This window comes from Phyllobates terribilis, unplaced genomic scaffold (assembly GCF_046119375.1).
Source record: "Phyllobates terribilis strain yellow unplaced genomic scaffold, ASM4611937v1 Scaffold_13__5_contigs__length_258822181, whole genome shotgun sequence".
Classification (NCBI taxonomy): Eukaryota; Metazoa; Chordata; class Amphibia; order Anura; family Dendrobatidae; genus Phyllobates; species Phyllobates terribilis.
The window spans coordinates 62,857,381-62,871,523 of record NW_027362773.1 but is presented as its reverse complement, the minus strand read 5'-3'; the positions used below and the strand labels follow the sequence as shown (position 1 = coordinate 62,871,523).

The 14,143-nt window shown below is 51.0% G+C and overlaps 1 pseudogene; it reads left to right on the top strand.

The window, feature by feature from the left end:
• The first annotated feature begins 2,688 nt into the window (after positions 1-2,688).
• On the top strand, positions 2,689-12,098 carry LOC141173591 (uncharacterized; annotated as a pseudogene).
• Positions 12,099-14,143: the final 2,045 nt, after the last annotated feature.

The following is a 14,143-nucleotide window of genomic DNA, read 5'->3' as shown; positions in this document are numbered from 1 at the left end:
TTGACCACTTAGATTGCCTGTCAAACATTCATTAAATTGTGGTTATACAAAAGGCAGACAGAGATAATAAACATCATAAATAGGGTCAGTTCCAAAGGGAGAGGGGAGAGGGATGACAGAGATGTCTATTTCCTCCAAAAGTTCTCCTTCCTGTTGAATGTCAGGTGTCTCAAACAGATGGTCAAAATAGATGGTGCACGAAGCTTGTTGAAGTGAAAACACTAGAACTAGAAAATGGAAGGGAAAGTCAATTATTTAAAAACCAATAAAAACAAGCTAAAACCCAAAAGCACAAGCTGCGGGATCAGAAGAGGGAACTAACTGAGGGAGAGCATCAAAAGACAAGAAAGGGACTATATCATAAAAAGGATGAGAAACCCAGATTTTCATTCAGGCCACGCGGGGCCAGGGTGTCAAGGACAGTTATCCACCTGGCCTCTTTCTGTGCGAGATGGAGTTTACAATTCCCACCCCGAGAGCCCAGATGCACCACATCGATACCACGCACCATAAGGGTGCGTGGATCACAATCATGAAAGGTTTTAAAATGCTCCCGGGGATCCATCACAGCCTTGGCTGCGCCAATGTCCCGCACATGCTCCCGCACCCGAATCCTCAGTTCTCTAGAGGTAAGGCCCACATAAATTTTATTACAACCACACGTGGCGTAGTACACGACGTGTGTTGTTCCACAAGGTATATATTTGGAGATATGGAAGGTGCGGGAGCCATCAGATGACATAAAAGATGAACAGCGAAGGTCATTGGCGCAGGCAACACAGTGACCACATGGAAACGATCCGACCCTGGGCCCGCGTGACCAGAACGGGTTAGATGCTGGTGGGACATAATGACTGGAGGTGATCAAATCACCCAAATTCTTAGCCCGTCTGGCTGTCATGAGGGGATGTTGTCCCACCACTTCTCTCAGGGAGGGCTCCGCGCCAAGTATCTTCCAGTGACGCGAGAGGACCAGCCTCATATTCCCCCACTCATGGTTGTAGGCGGATATGAATCGGGTCCTATCAGGAATCGCGGAAGGGGGTCGCAGAGCGGGGTACAAGAGAAGACTGCGGGGAGTACCTCGTGCCCTACCATAGCCACGGCCGATGCACCGGTTACTGTAACCTCTCTGTCTGAACCGTTCAGTCAGATCCGCCGCCTGCTTCTCAAATTTGAGATCAGTAGAACAAATGCGCCTCACCCTCAGGAACTGTCCGACCGGGACGGCCCTTATTGTTGATGGAGTATGTGCCGAGGCGGCATGGACAAGTGAGTTGACCGCTGTGGGCTTCCTGTAGACGTCAGTCTGGCTGAAGAAGTGTGAGTCCACCTCCAGAGTGACGTCCAGGAAGTCCATGCGTTTGGGATGATGAATATAAGTCAATTTTATGCCCCACGTATTGGCATTGAGTACTCCCATAAAGTCATCGAGCTCCTCCACAGACCCCCACCAGAAAAATAAGATGTCATCGATGTACCTAAGCCATGTCACGACCCGGCCAACGCCCCGCACACCATCGTCCCCAAAAATTTCCCTCTCCCATGCACCAAGGAAGAGGTTTGCATACGAAGGCGCGGAGGCCGCACCCATGGCCGTGCCATATCGCTGTAGGTACACTGAATTCTTGAAAAGAAAGTAATTATGGCAGAGGATAAAATGGAGGAGCTCGAGGATAAATTCGCGTGAGGGGCCGTCTAGGTCGGAGGTTCCAAGGAAGAGGCGAGTAGAAGCAAGGCCTAGATCGTGACTGATGCAGGTATACAGACTCTCTACATCGGCCGTGACCATGATCATACCTGACTCCAAGAGAAAGCCGTCGACCCTAGTAAGGACGTCTGCCGTATCCTTAATATAAGATGGGAGGGACTCAACAAGTGGTCTCAGATGGCTATCAACGTATTGAGAAATCTGGCCACAGAGACCCCCCAAACCTGATACGATCGGGCGTCCCGGAGGGCTGGCGGCGTCCTTATGAATCTTGGGGAGTAGGTAGAAGGTAGCTGTTTTCGGGGAGCGTACAGTTAGAGCCTCCACAGTCCTCTTATCTATAATACCCGCTCGCAAGCCCGAGCCAGGATTCCTTGTAAGGCAGCGAAGAAGGAGGTCGTAGGATTATACGGCAACCTAGAATAAGTATCCTTATCTCTAAGCTGACGTAGGGCCTCCTTCTCATATTTCTGGTGGGGCCACAGGACGATATTTCCTCCCTTGTCTGCCGGTTTAATTACCGTGTCCTTGAGTGATTGGAGTTGATGTATTGCTTGGCGCTGAGCGGAGGTAAGGTTGTCAAATTTTCTCCGCGTGGATAGTTTTTTAAAATCCTCCGCAACCAAGTTAACAAAAATCTCCACTGCTGGACAAATAGACAAGGGAGGGAACCTCGTTGATTTGGGGGTCCTAACCTGTGGTAACCCACCTGCGGAAGGAGTTGCTTGTTCCAAGAGGAGATCCTCCAAAGTTTGTAGGGCCTCCTTCTCCGCCGCCGTCATGGGAACATCACCATCTGACCTGGAATGGAGTTTTTTAAGAATCAATTTCCGAGCAAAGAAACAACTGGTTTCCTTGTTTAGAACCCTATAAAACACACTTTTCAAGGAACCACACAGGGAGGAGATATATTTTGCTGCGATATTCCCTCAATAATACCCCTGAAGGCTGGTTTTGGTTATTTAGTTGTGGGCATCATGACATTCAATATGACCTTCAAAACTACAGAGTGAGTCCTTTTCCACTGGGTGTTATCTCGGCGGTATGGTAAGCCGTACCCAATTGTAGCTGATCCGAGGAGGTGCTGTCGACACTGGATCCATCCACTCCTCACAAAAAGGGCCACAAAAGGTCACTTCACTAGACTGTCGGATGAACCTAACTACATTTGGCCATCTGTTGGAGATGCTGAGGCTGGGAATAACATATCAGAATACCAACATGAGATGAAGTATTTCTGCTGAGGAGCGCCTTGATTTCACACTAAGGTAAGTTTTTTTTTAAATAATGTGTTTAAACATTGTTATGTCAGGCCTATCACATGTTCACAGCCTACTGTGTGATTTATGTTCCAAATTTTTTGCATTTTTTGAAACGGAACCTGTCAGCAGGATTTTGCTAAGTAAACTGCCGGCATTATCATGTTGGGGCTGCTGCACTGAATAAATGATACCTGAGGTGAAGAAATCTGTCTAGTAGTTCTTGGGTAATCAGTGCTTGCAGTTTTGAGTTAATGATATGCCCGTGCTCAGGGGCGGGACTATAGGCAGGGTCTTATCCTGGTGCTCTAGGCCAGATCAGCAAGATAAGGCCAGTTCACAGGCCTCTCTGAAGCACAAGTGTGTTCCTCATCATAGAGACAGACAGACACAGAGACAGGTAGACAGCCAAAGAGAGAGAAAGCCAGCAAGAGAGAGAGAGAAAAAGAGACAGTCAGAGACAGACAGACAGCCAGAGAGAGACAAAGAGACAGCCAGAGCCACATAGATAGACAGAGACAGAGATACAGCCAGAGACAGAGAGGCAGCGAGAGACAGACAGACAGAGAGGGAGAGAGACAGATAGACAGCCCGAGAGGGACATACAATCAGAGACAGAGAGACAGCCAGAGACAGAGAGACTATGGCTGGCTGTCTCTCTCTGGCTGGCTGTCTCTCTCTCTGGCTGGCTGTCTCTCTCTGGCTGTGTCTCTCTCTGGCTGTGTCTGTCTCTGGCTGTTTCTCTGTCTCTGGTTGTCTCCGACTGTCAATCTGTGACTGTCTCTCTGTCTCTGGCCGTGTCACTGTCTCTGGCTGTTTCTCTCTCTCTCTCTCTGACTGGCGGTCTGTCTGTCTCTAGCTGTCTCTGTCTCTGGCTGTCTCTCTCTCTCTGTATATGTTTGTCTCTCTGTCTCTGGTTGTCTCCCTGTCTCTGGTTGTCTCTCTTTCTGTCTATCTGTCTCTCTGTCTCTGGCTGTCTCTGGTTGTCTCTCTGCCTCTGGCTGTCTCTCTGTCTCTGTCTGGCTGTCTTTCTCTCTGGATGTCTCTCTCTCTGGCTTTCTATCTGTCTCTCTCTCTCTGGCTGTCTCTGTCTCTGACTGTCTCTCTGTCTCTGATCTGGCCTAGAGCATCCAGAATTAGACCCTCCCTACAGTCCCGCCCCCAAGTACGGGCATAACATTAACTCAAAACTGCAAGCACTGATTACATAAGAACTACAAGAGTACGTGCACATGATCAGTAATCGCTGCAGATTGCAAACAGTGTACTTGTGCTGCATGCAATATGCAGCGGTCAGATCAGATGTTACAGCATAGTGGATGGGCCACTATGCGTCTCCGTGCACCTGCGGATCACCCACGGACACGAACATGAGGCGCGTCTCTCCAGACCGCAGTATGTCAATTTCTCTTGTGGAGATGCTAGCCTCTGCAACAGAAATTAAATCACTGCAATGTATAGGATGTGTAGCGTCGGCGTCCCTGCCTCCTGCTAGGCAGGGACGCTGTTCCCCTCACCTCTCCGCTCCGTGCCCGGCGCCTTCCTCCCGCTCTGCTGGCAGCGCGCGCTCCTTCCCGGCCACTGTGCTTAGGGCACGCGCGCGCGCGCGCTCCCCCTCTCTTAAAGGGGCCGCGCGCGCCGTCCTAAGGAGTCCCCGGCCAATGGCCGGAGGATCTCTCCATATATAAGGCACCTCCTCCAAAATGGAGGTGCCCGAGCAATGTTGTAGCATAGTTCATCACTCTGCTTCAGCCCTCAGGTCCCGTTACCAGTTACCTGCCAGTTTCCTGCCAGTTTAGTGTCTGATACCTGCCTAACTCGTGTCTATCTGCTGTTATTCCTGCAGTCCGACAGTCTGCCTACCAGCCCTGCCAGTCTGTCTATGGATCCGTCTGCCCGCTCACCTGGGAGCTACCTGCCTGCTAGCCTACCTGGAGGCTCTGCCGTCACGTGCTGTGACCACCTGCCTGTCCAGAGAATCTTACCCGCTCACCTGGGAGCGGTCACCTTCTACCTGCCCGCTAGCCTACCTGGAGGCTCTGCCGTCACGTGCTGTGACCACCTGCCCGTCCAGAGACTCTTGCCCGCTCACCTGGGAGCGTCCACCTGTTACCTGCCTGCTAGCCTACCTGGAGGCTTAGCCATCACTTGCCGTGACCACCCGCCTGTCAAGAGACTGTCCCCGTCACTTGCCGTGAGGCTCAGCCGTCACTTGCTGTGACCACCCGCTTGTCCAGAGACTCTCACCCGCTCACCTGGGAGCGTCCACCCGCTACCTGCCTGCTTGCCTACCTGGAGGCTCAGCCGTCACTTGCTGTGACCACCCGCTTGTCCAGAGACTCTCGCCCGCTCACCTGGGAGCGTCCACCCGCTACCTGCCTGCTGGCCTACCTGGAGGCTTAGCCATCACTTGCCGTGACCACCCGCCTGTCAAGAGACTGTCCCCGTCACTTGCCGTGACCTCCTGCCCTCTTACCCAGAGACTGTCCCCGTCACTAGCCGTGACTGCCTGCCTGCCTTCCCTGGGTGTCACCCGCTTCCTTACAAGGACTGCCCCTTTGTATAGTTGCTCTGTGGTTCCACCTCCCAGACCCGTTAAAGTTTGCTCGGGCCATGGAATCCGGTGGCAACCAAGCTCCCTCGCTCTCGGACCTATGTCATGAACTGTCCCGTCAGGGGTCTCAACAGGAGTCCATCCTGAGTCACCTGCGGAAAGTCAAATCTCGCCTGGACACTCTGACTGCTCCACCAGCAACCACCGCTAGTGTCATGACTCGCAACCCGGCAGCGCCGCTGCCCACCAATACCATGGTATCCTGCCCCGGACCCCGGCTTTCTGCACCTCCTCGCTTCGGAGGCGACCCCGCTCAAGCTCGGGGCTTCATAAACCAGTGCACCTTGCACTTTGAACTCTTGTCCCACCAGTTTATCTCCGACCGGGCCAAAGTAGCCTTCATCATGTCCCATCTCACGGGGAAGGCACTGGCTTGGCTAAATCCTCTATGGGAGAGAGGAGACCCCTGGTGACCGAACTGCCAGCCTTTCTCACGGCTTTCCGGAAAGTCTTCGATGAACCCGGACGGAAGACCTCAAAGGAAATCTCACCGTGGGCCAATATGCCATACGGTTCCGTACCCTTGCTTCGGAGCTGGCCTGGGATAACGACTCCCTGGTGTCTGTCTTTTGGGAGGGTCTGTCCGGCCGTATTAAAGATGAACTTGCCGGTCGGGACATTCCTACCACTCTCGACGACTTAATAACTCTTGCCACCCGGATTGACATCCGGTTCCAGGAGCGCGCCAAAGAGGTCACCCGTGAGAGGAGGTTTCCACGTCTAGCCCCTACCTTTCAGAAACCTGTCTCTTCTCCCGCTACTCCCCAGGCGCACTCATCCGAACCAGACCAAGATGGTCAAAACCCGTCAAGAGTTACGCCGAGCTGAGGGGAGCTGCTTCTACTGTGGCAGTAAGGAGCACCGGATCCGTACCTGCCTGGAGAGGTCGGGAAACGCCTGTGTCTAGGATCGCTCAGAGAGGTCGTCCTAGACAAGAATAAACCCTCTCCATCTCTGTTGCTGTCGGTCTCTATCATCTGCGGGGAGAACCATTATTTTGAACTAGCCCAACTTGACTCTGGAGCTGCCGGAAATCTCATTTCTCAGTCCCTGGTAGAAAAATACCGCATTCCCACCAAACCTCTGGCTGTACCCTTATCTGTCACTGCCGTGGATGGGGGCCTCTTACCACGTCCCATCCAACTCATCACCGAATCCATTACTCTGCAGGTGGGAATGCTGCACTCTGAGAGCATCTTCTTTCATGTTCTGCCTGGACTCTCTCACGCCCTCTTGCTAGGCCTACCTTGGCTTCAGAGACATGCACCCGTGCTTGATTGGCAGACCGGAGAAGTCCTTCGCTTGGGACAGGACTGCCATAAGACTTGTTTAGTTCCCGTCCATCCTGTCCGTCCTTCTCCTACCCCAGCTAATCTACCTGGACTTCCAATTCCCTATTGGTCTTATGCGGACGTCTTTAATAAAAAGGAGGCAGAGACTTTACCCCCTCATAGACCATACGACTGCCCAATCGACCTGTTACCCGGCGCTACTCCTCCCCGTGGGCGTATTTACCCTTTGTCCGCTGCTGAGACCCGGTCCATGTCTGAATATATTGAGGAGAATCTGGCCCAGGGATTTATCCAGAAATCTACCTCCCCGGCGGGAGCAGGCTTCTTCTTCGTTAAAAAGAAGGACGGCTCACTCCGTCCCTGTATAGACTATAGAGGCCTTAACCAGATCACGGTGAAGAATAAATACCCCCTTCCGCTCATTCCAGAATTATTTGACCGTCTGAGGGGGTCTAGAATCTTCACCAAGCTGGACCTCCGTGGGGCCTATAACCTGATCCGTATCCGTCAGGGGGATGAATGGAAGACGGCATTCAACACCCGGGATGGCCACTATGAATACCTGGTAATGCCCTTTGGTCTCTGTAACGCTCCCGCCGTCTTTCAAGAGTTGGTCAATGACATCTTCCGGGACCTTCTCTACTCCTGTGTAGTGGTGTACCTGGACGACATCTTGGTCTTCTCTCCGGATCTTCTCACTCACCGGAGGGATGTTCGTCAGGTCCTGCTCAGGCTCAGGCAGAACCACCTCTACGCTAAATATGAGAAGTGCCTCTTTGAGCAGACCTCGCTTCCGTTTTTGGGCTACATAATTTCTCAGACCGGCCTACGAATGGATCCTGAGAAACTGTCTGCCATCGAGAAGTGGCCTCGACCAGAGGGGTTGAAGGCTATTCAGCGGTTCCTGGGCTTCGCCAACTACTACCGCATCTTCATACCGCACTTCTCTTCCCGGACTGCCCCAATCTCTGCGCTCACCCATAAGGGCACTAATCCCAGAGAATGGCCACCCGAAGCAGAGGAAGCCTTTCTTTCCTTAAAACAGGCTTTCTCTTCCGCCCCGGTGCTGCATCGCCCGGACGGCAACAAGCAATTCTTCCTGGAAGTTGACGCCTCCTCCTCTGGAGCCGGAGCGGTACTTACCCAAAAATCGTCTTCCAGAAGAATGGTAACTTGCGGCTTCTTCTCCAAACTCTTCTCCTCTTCTGAGCGCAACTATTTTATAGGAGACCGAGAGTTATTGGCCATTAAGCTGGCATTGGAGGAGTGGCGTTACCTGCTCGAGGGGGCTCTTCACCCGGTAATAATTTACACGGACCACAAGAACTTGGCTTACCTCCAGAGTGCCCAGAGACTTAACCCGCGCCAAGCCCGGTGGTCCTTGTTTTTTGCTCGCTTTGATTTCGTTCTTCATTTTCGCCCGGCTGACAAAAACATCAAAGCTGACGCCTTGTCCCGATCCTTCCTGGTGTCTGATCTCGAGGAGGAACCTAAACACATCATCGATCCCGCCAGAGTAATGCAGGTGGCTCCCGTGAATCTAAATCGTCTCCCTCCCGGTAAGATGTTCGTAACTGTACCTGATCACGAGAAGAAGATCCTACACTGGGGTCACTCATCTAAGCTAGCTGGCCACGTCGGTCAGAAAAAGACCCTCCAGCTTATTACCCGGCACTACTGGTGGCCTACCCTGCACAAGGACGTAATAGACTTTGTTTCTGCCTGTGTGTCCTGCGCCCGCAACAAGGTTCCAAGACACCTGCCAGCTAGTCGCCTTTTTCCTCTTCCAGTACCTGCTGCCCCCTGGCAGCATATAGCTATGGACTTTATTACAGATCTACCTGTCTCTGCCGGTTGTACGGTCATTTGGGTGGTCGCTGACCGCTTTTCCAAGATGGCTCACTTCATTCCCCTGCCGGGCCTCCCGTCTGCACCCGAGCTGGCTAAAGACTTTATCTGCTACATCTTCCGTCTCCATGGTCTGCCTCTCCACATCGTGTCGGATCGTGGGGTTCAGTTCACCTCACGCTTCTGGAGAGCCACATGTAAGCTGCTAGAAGTCACCCTGGACTTCTCCTCCGCTTACCACCCACAGTCCAATGGTCAAGTGGAAAGGATCAATCAGATCCTGACCAGTTACCTCCGGCACTTCGTTAATGCCCACCATTCAGACTGGGTGGATCTCCTACCATGGGCCGAATTCTCTTACAATAACCACGAGAGCGAATCGTCCTCCAAATCCCCGTTTTTTGTAGTCTTCGGTCAGCATCCTCGGATCCCATTTCCCGTCTCCACCTCGGTGGACAATCCGGCTGCGGAATCCCTCGTTAGCGAATTTTCCTCCATTTGGGAGAGTACCCGATCCGCACTTCTTCAGTCGTCCGAGCGGATGAAAAAACACGCTGACAAAAGACGCCTGGATCCTCCACAATTCCGTCCTGGAGATAAAGTTTGGCTCTCGTCCAAGTATATCCGGCTCAAGGTTCCTTCCTACAGGTTAGGGCCTCGGTTCATCCGCCCACTGGAGGTTATCAAACAGATCAACCCGGTGGCCTATAAATTGAAACTCCCGGCCAACTTGCGGATCCCTAACTCCTTCCATGTATCTCTCCTCAAACCCGTGGTACTTAACTCTTTTTCCAAGTCTACAGGTACGCCTCCTGCTCCGGTTTCCGCTGAAAATGAGTTTGAGGTAGAGAACATTCTGGCCACCAAAAGGGTAAGAGGAAAGACCTTTTTTCTAGTAGATTGGAAGGGGCTTGGTCCTGAGGAGAGAATGTGGGAGCCCCGGGAGAACATCATGCCCCTCTCATCCTTGATAAATTTCTGTCTGGCCTAAAGAAGGGGGGGCCTAAAGGGGGGGGGACTGTAGCGTCGGCGTCCCTGCCTCCTGCTAGGCAGGGACACTGTTCCCCTCATCTCTCCGCTCCGTGCCCGGCGTCTTCCTCCCGCTCTGCTGGCAGCGCGCGCTCCTTCCCGGCCACTGTGCTTAGGGCGCCCTAAGGAGTCCCCGGCCAATGGCCGGAGGATCTCTCCATATATAAGGCACCTCCTCCAAAATGGAGGTGCCCAAGCAATGTTGTAGCATAGTTCATCACTCTGCTTCAGCCCTCAGGTCCCGTTACCAGTTACTTGCCAGTTTCCTGCCAGTTTCCTGTCTGATACCTGCCTGACTCGTGTCTATCTGCTGTTATTCCTGCGGTCCGACAGTCTGCCTTCCAGCCCTGCCAGTCTGTCTATGGATCCGTCTGCCCGCTCACCTGGGAGCGCTCACCTGCTACCTGCCTGCTAGCCTACCTGGAGGCTCTGCCGTCACGTGCTGTGACCACCTGCCTGTCCAGAGAATCTTACCCGCTCACCTGGGAGCGCTCACCTTCTACCTGCCTGCTAGCCTACCTGGAGGCTCTGCCGTCACGTGCTGTGACCACCTGCCCGTCCAGAGACTCTTGCCCGCTCACCTAGGAGCGTCCACCTGTTACCTGCCTGTTTGCCTACCTGGAGGCTCTGCCGTCACTTGCTGTGACCACCCGCTTGTCCAGAGACTCTCGCCCGCTCACCTGGGAGCGTCCACCCGCTACCTGCCTGCTTGCCTACCTGGAGGCTCAGCCGTCACTTGCTGTGACCACCCGCTTGTCCAGAGACTCTCGCCCGCTCACCTGGGAGCGTCCACCCGCTACCTGCCTGCTAGCCTACCTGGAGGCTTAGCCATCACTTGCCATGACCACCCGCCTGTCAAGAGACTGTCCCCGTCACTTGCCGTGACCTCCTGCCCTCTTACCCAGAGACTGTCCCCGTCACTAGCCGTGACTGCCTGCCCGCCTTCCCTGGGTGACACCCGCTTCCTTACAAGGACTGCCCCTTTGTATAGTTGCTCTGTGGTTCCACCTCCCAGACCCATTACAGGATGTGGTGAATCCGCATGGTTCAATGAATGCATGCTGATTCACCTGCGTGCAGCGCTTTGGACGCAGAATAAAGTATGCTGCGTTCAAAGCGCTGCCAATGCCGACCATGTGCATATACCCCAAGACGGATTTCTTCACCTCAGGTATCATATTAATCAGTGTAATGGCGCCAACATGACACTGTCGGTAGTTTACTTAGCAAAATCCTGCTGACAGGTTCCCTTTAACAGTTTATATGCTTTACAGGTAGGGACATCTACTGTATGTGGCCTTGCTTTTCAATAGTGGATGTAAATGTCTGTGGCTGTCTTTATTGGCAAGTGTAGCCACAATTGTTAAATTTTGTACTGTTTGTGTATTTATGACTATGCCTATTATAGTATTTCTAACATGGTGCCTAAATTATTTTTTGCCCTTCCTTTTTTGAATTTTTTACATCATCATAAGTCTTTTTATGATAAAACATTCTCCGTCACATTCTAATTATGCATTGTTACCTTTTTCAAATAGGTTCCTATCTACTGTTGTATCATTTTCGGCGCTTCATTTTGAATTCCTACTGGGCAAGTCAACAATATCTGGTATTGTCAGGAACACATGTGCCCAGATATGGGACAGACTACATTCTGTTGTGATGCCGAAGCCTGCACAACCTGACTGGGAGCGGATTGCACATGGCTTTCACCTGAAAAGTCAGTTTCCCTACTGCATCGGAGCCTTTGATGGGAAACACTTTAGGATCAAGAAGCTACCGAACTCTGGTTCCCAATATTACAATTATAAACAGTATTTTTCTGTAGTACCATTGGCATTAGTTGACAGTAACTACATGTTTATAATTGTAGATATTGGGGCCTATGGGAGAAGAGGAGATTCTCGAATCTTCAAAACTTCCGTAATGGGTCAGCGGATTAAAAATAATGATCTTAGTTTCCCAACTCCATGTGTTCTTCCAGGTTCGTGGGCTGAACCAGCACCATATGTATTTGTTGCTGAAGAGGCATTCCAATTAACTCGCCATGTGTTGCAGCCCTACCCCCATCGAAGACTCCATCACCAGAGGCGAGTTTTCAATTATCAGCTGTCTCGTGCTCGCAGAATGGCTGAGTGTGCTTTGGCATTCAGTGAGCTAAATGGCGGGTGCTCATGTCTGCCCTCCAAATTAGCAAACAGAATGTGAATGGTGTGATCAAGGCATGTGTGGTCCTGCACAACTTTACCCGCATGTATGAATGTTGTGAGGATTTAGGTTCTGAAGATATACAGGATGTGCCCATTACCCTCCTAGAACCATCTGTGCCGTCTACACGACAATAGTTTCCGCCATTAAGGATATGTTTTCCACGTGTTTCCTCACAGCAGATGGTGAAACTCCATGGCATGATTCACGAGTAGTGTTAAGCGATACCTTCCGATATCAGGAAATATCGTATCGGATTGGATCGGACCGATACTCAAAAAGTATCGGATATCGCCGATTCCGATACCGGAAACCAATGCAAGTCAATGGGACACTAATATCGGAATGAAAATAAACCCTTTCTTTCATTGTAGGTTAATTCTACATGAAGTAAAACAACTAAGAATAATGTAGAATGTATGCGAAAAGCCGGCAATTCATCAGCGCATACACCGGTACCCGACAATTTACAACAGAAAGAATAGAGCTTCACACATAGATTAGATAGATAGAAACATGTCAGTCACATATATATGAAGTACAGTGACAGTGTTGCTTACTGTACTTGTCATTTAGTGTAAAGGATTTAAAAAAATAATAGTGTTTTCATGCACCGTCTCTTTAAAAAAGCCGGCCGGCAATTCAGCAGCGGTACCCGACAATTTATAACAGACAGAATAGAGCTTCACACATAGATTAGATAGATAGAAACATGTCAGTCACATATATATGAAGTACAGTGACAGTGTTGGTTACTGTACTTGTCATTTAGTGTAAAGGATTTATATAAAAAAATAATAGTGTTTTCATGCACCGTCTCTTTAAGAAAGCCGGCCGGCAATTCAGCATCTGTACCCGACAATTTAGAATAGAAGGAATAGAGAATCATACATAGATTACATAGATAGAAACATGTCAGTCACATATATATGAAGTACAGTGATAGTGTTGATTACTGTACTTGTCATTTAGTGTAAAGGATTTATTTTAAAAAAAATTGGCGTGGGGTTCCCCTTAATTTTAGTCTCTAGCGGAGGTTAAGCAGACAGCTGGGGCAGATGTTTGAAGCCTGGGAAGGGGGTAATACCCACGAAGCTTCCCAGGCTACTAATATCAGCCCCCAGCTGAATACCTAGCCTTTACTAGCTATTAAAATGGGGGACCCCCCCCCAAAAAAATGACGTGGGGTCCCCCCTATTTTAATAGCTAGCAAAGGCTAGGCAGACAGCTGGGGGCTAATATTAATAGCCCAGGAAGGGAGCCATGAATATTGGCCCCCTCCCAGGCTAGAAACACCAGCCGTCAGCCGCCCCAGAAATGGCGCATCCATAGGATGCCCCAATTCTAGCACTTAGCCTCGCTCTTCCCACTGCCCTGTAGCGGTGGCAGTGGGGTAATAGGGCTGGGGTTGATGTCAGCTTATAATGCCAGCTGACATCAAGCCCAGGTTAGTAATGGAGAGGCGTCTATAAGACACCCCCATTACTAACCCCATAGTGAAAGTTAAAAAAAAAACACAAACACCCAGAATAAAGTCCTTTAATTGAAATAAACGCACAATTCTTTATTGTTCTAAATTAAACCATACTTACCGTCACGCCCATTCCAGCTGAAGCTAACGATCTCCTGCAATAAAAGAAAAATAATAAAGCAACCTCATCCTTACCTTTCCATGGTTCCCACGACGGCTCCAGCTCTGCTACATCGAGATGACAGGCTGGACCGCAGCAGAACGCTGTCATCCAGCCTGTCATCCCGCAGACACTGAGAAGCGCAGGCTTGCTTGCGCTCCTCAGTGTCTCTCTGTGACGGCATCCAGATGAGCCGACAATGAACTCGGCTCACCTCATGCACGTCACTGACAGCGTGGGAGAATTCTCACGCTGAAGCGCTGAGTGCAGGAGAATTTTCCCACGCTGTCAGTGACGTGCATGAGGTGAGTCGAGTTCATTGGACATGACCTCACCTCATGCACGTCACTGACAGCGTGGGAAAATTCTCCTGCACTCAGCGCTTCAGCGTGAGAATTTCCCCACGCTGTCAGTGACGTGCATGAGGTGAGCTCATGTCCAATGAACTCAGCTCACTTCATGTACGTCACTGACAGCGTGGGAGAATTCTCACGCTGAAGCGCTGAGTGCAGGAGAATTTTCCCACGCTGTCAGTGACGTGCATGAGGTGA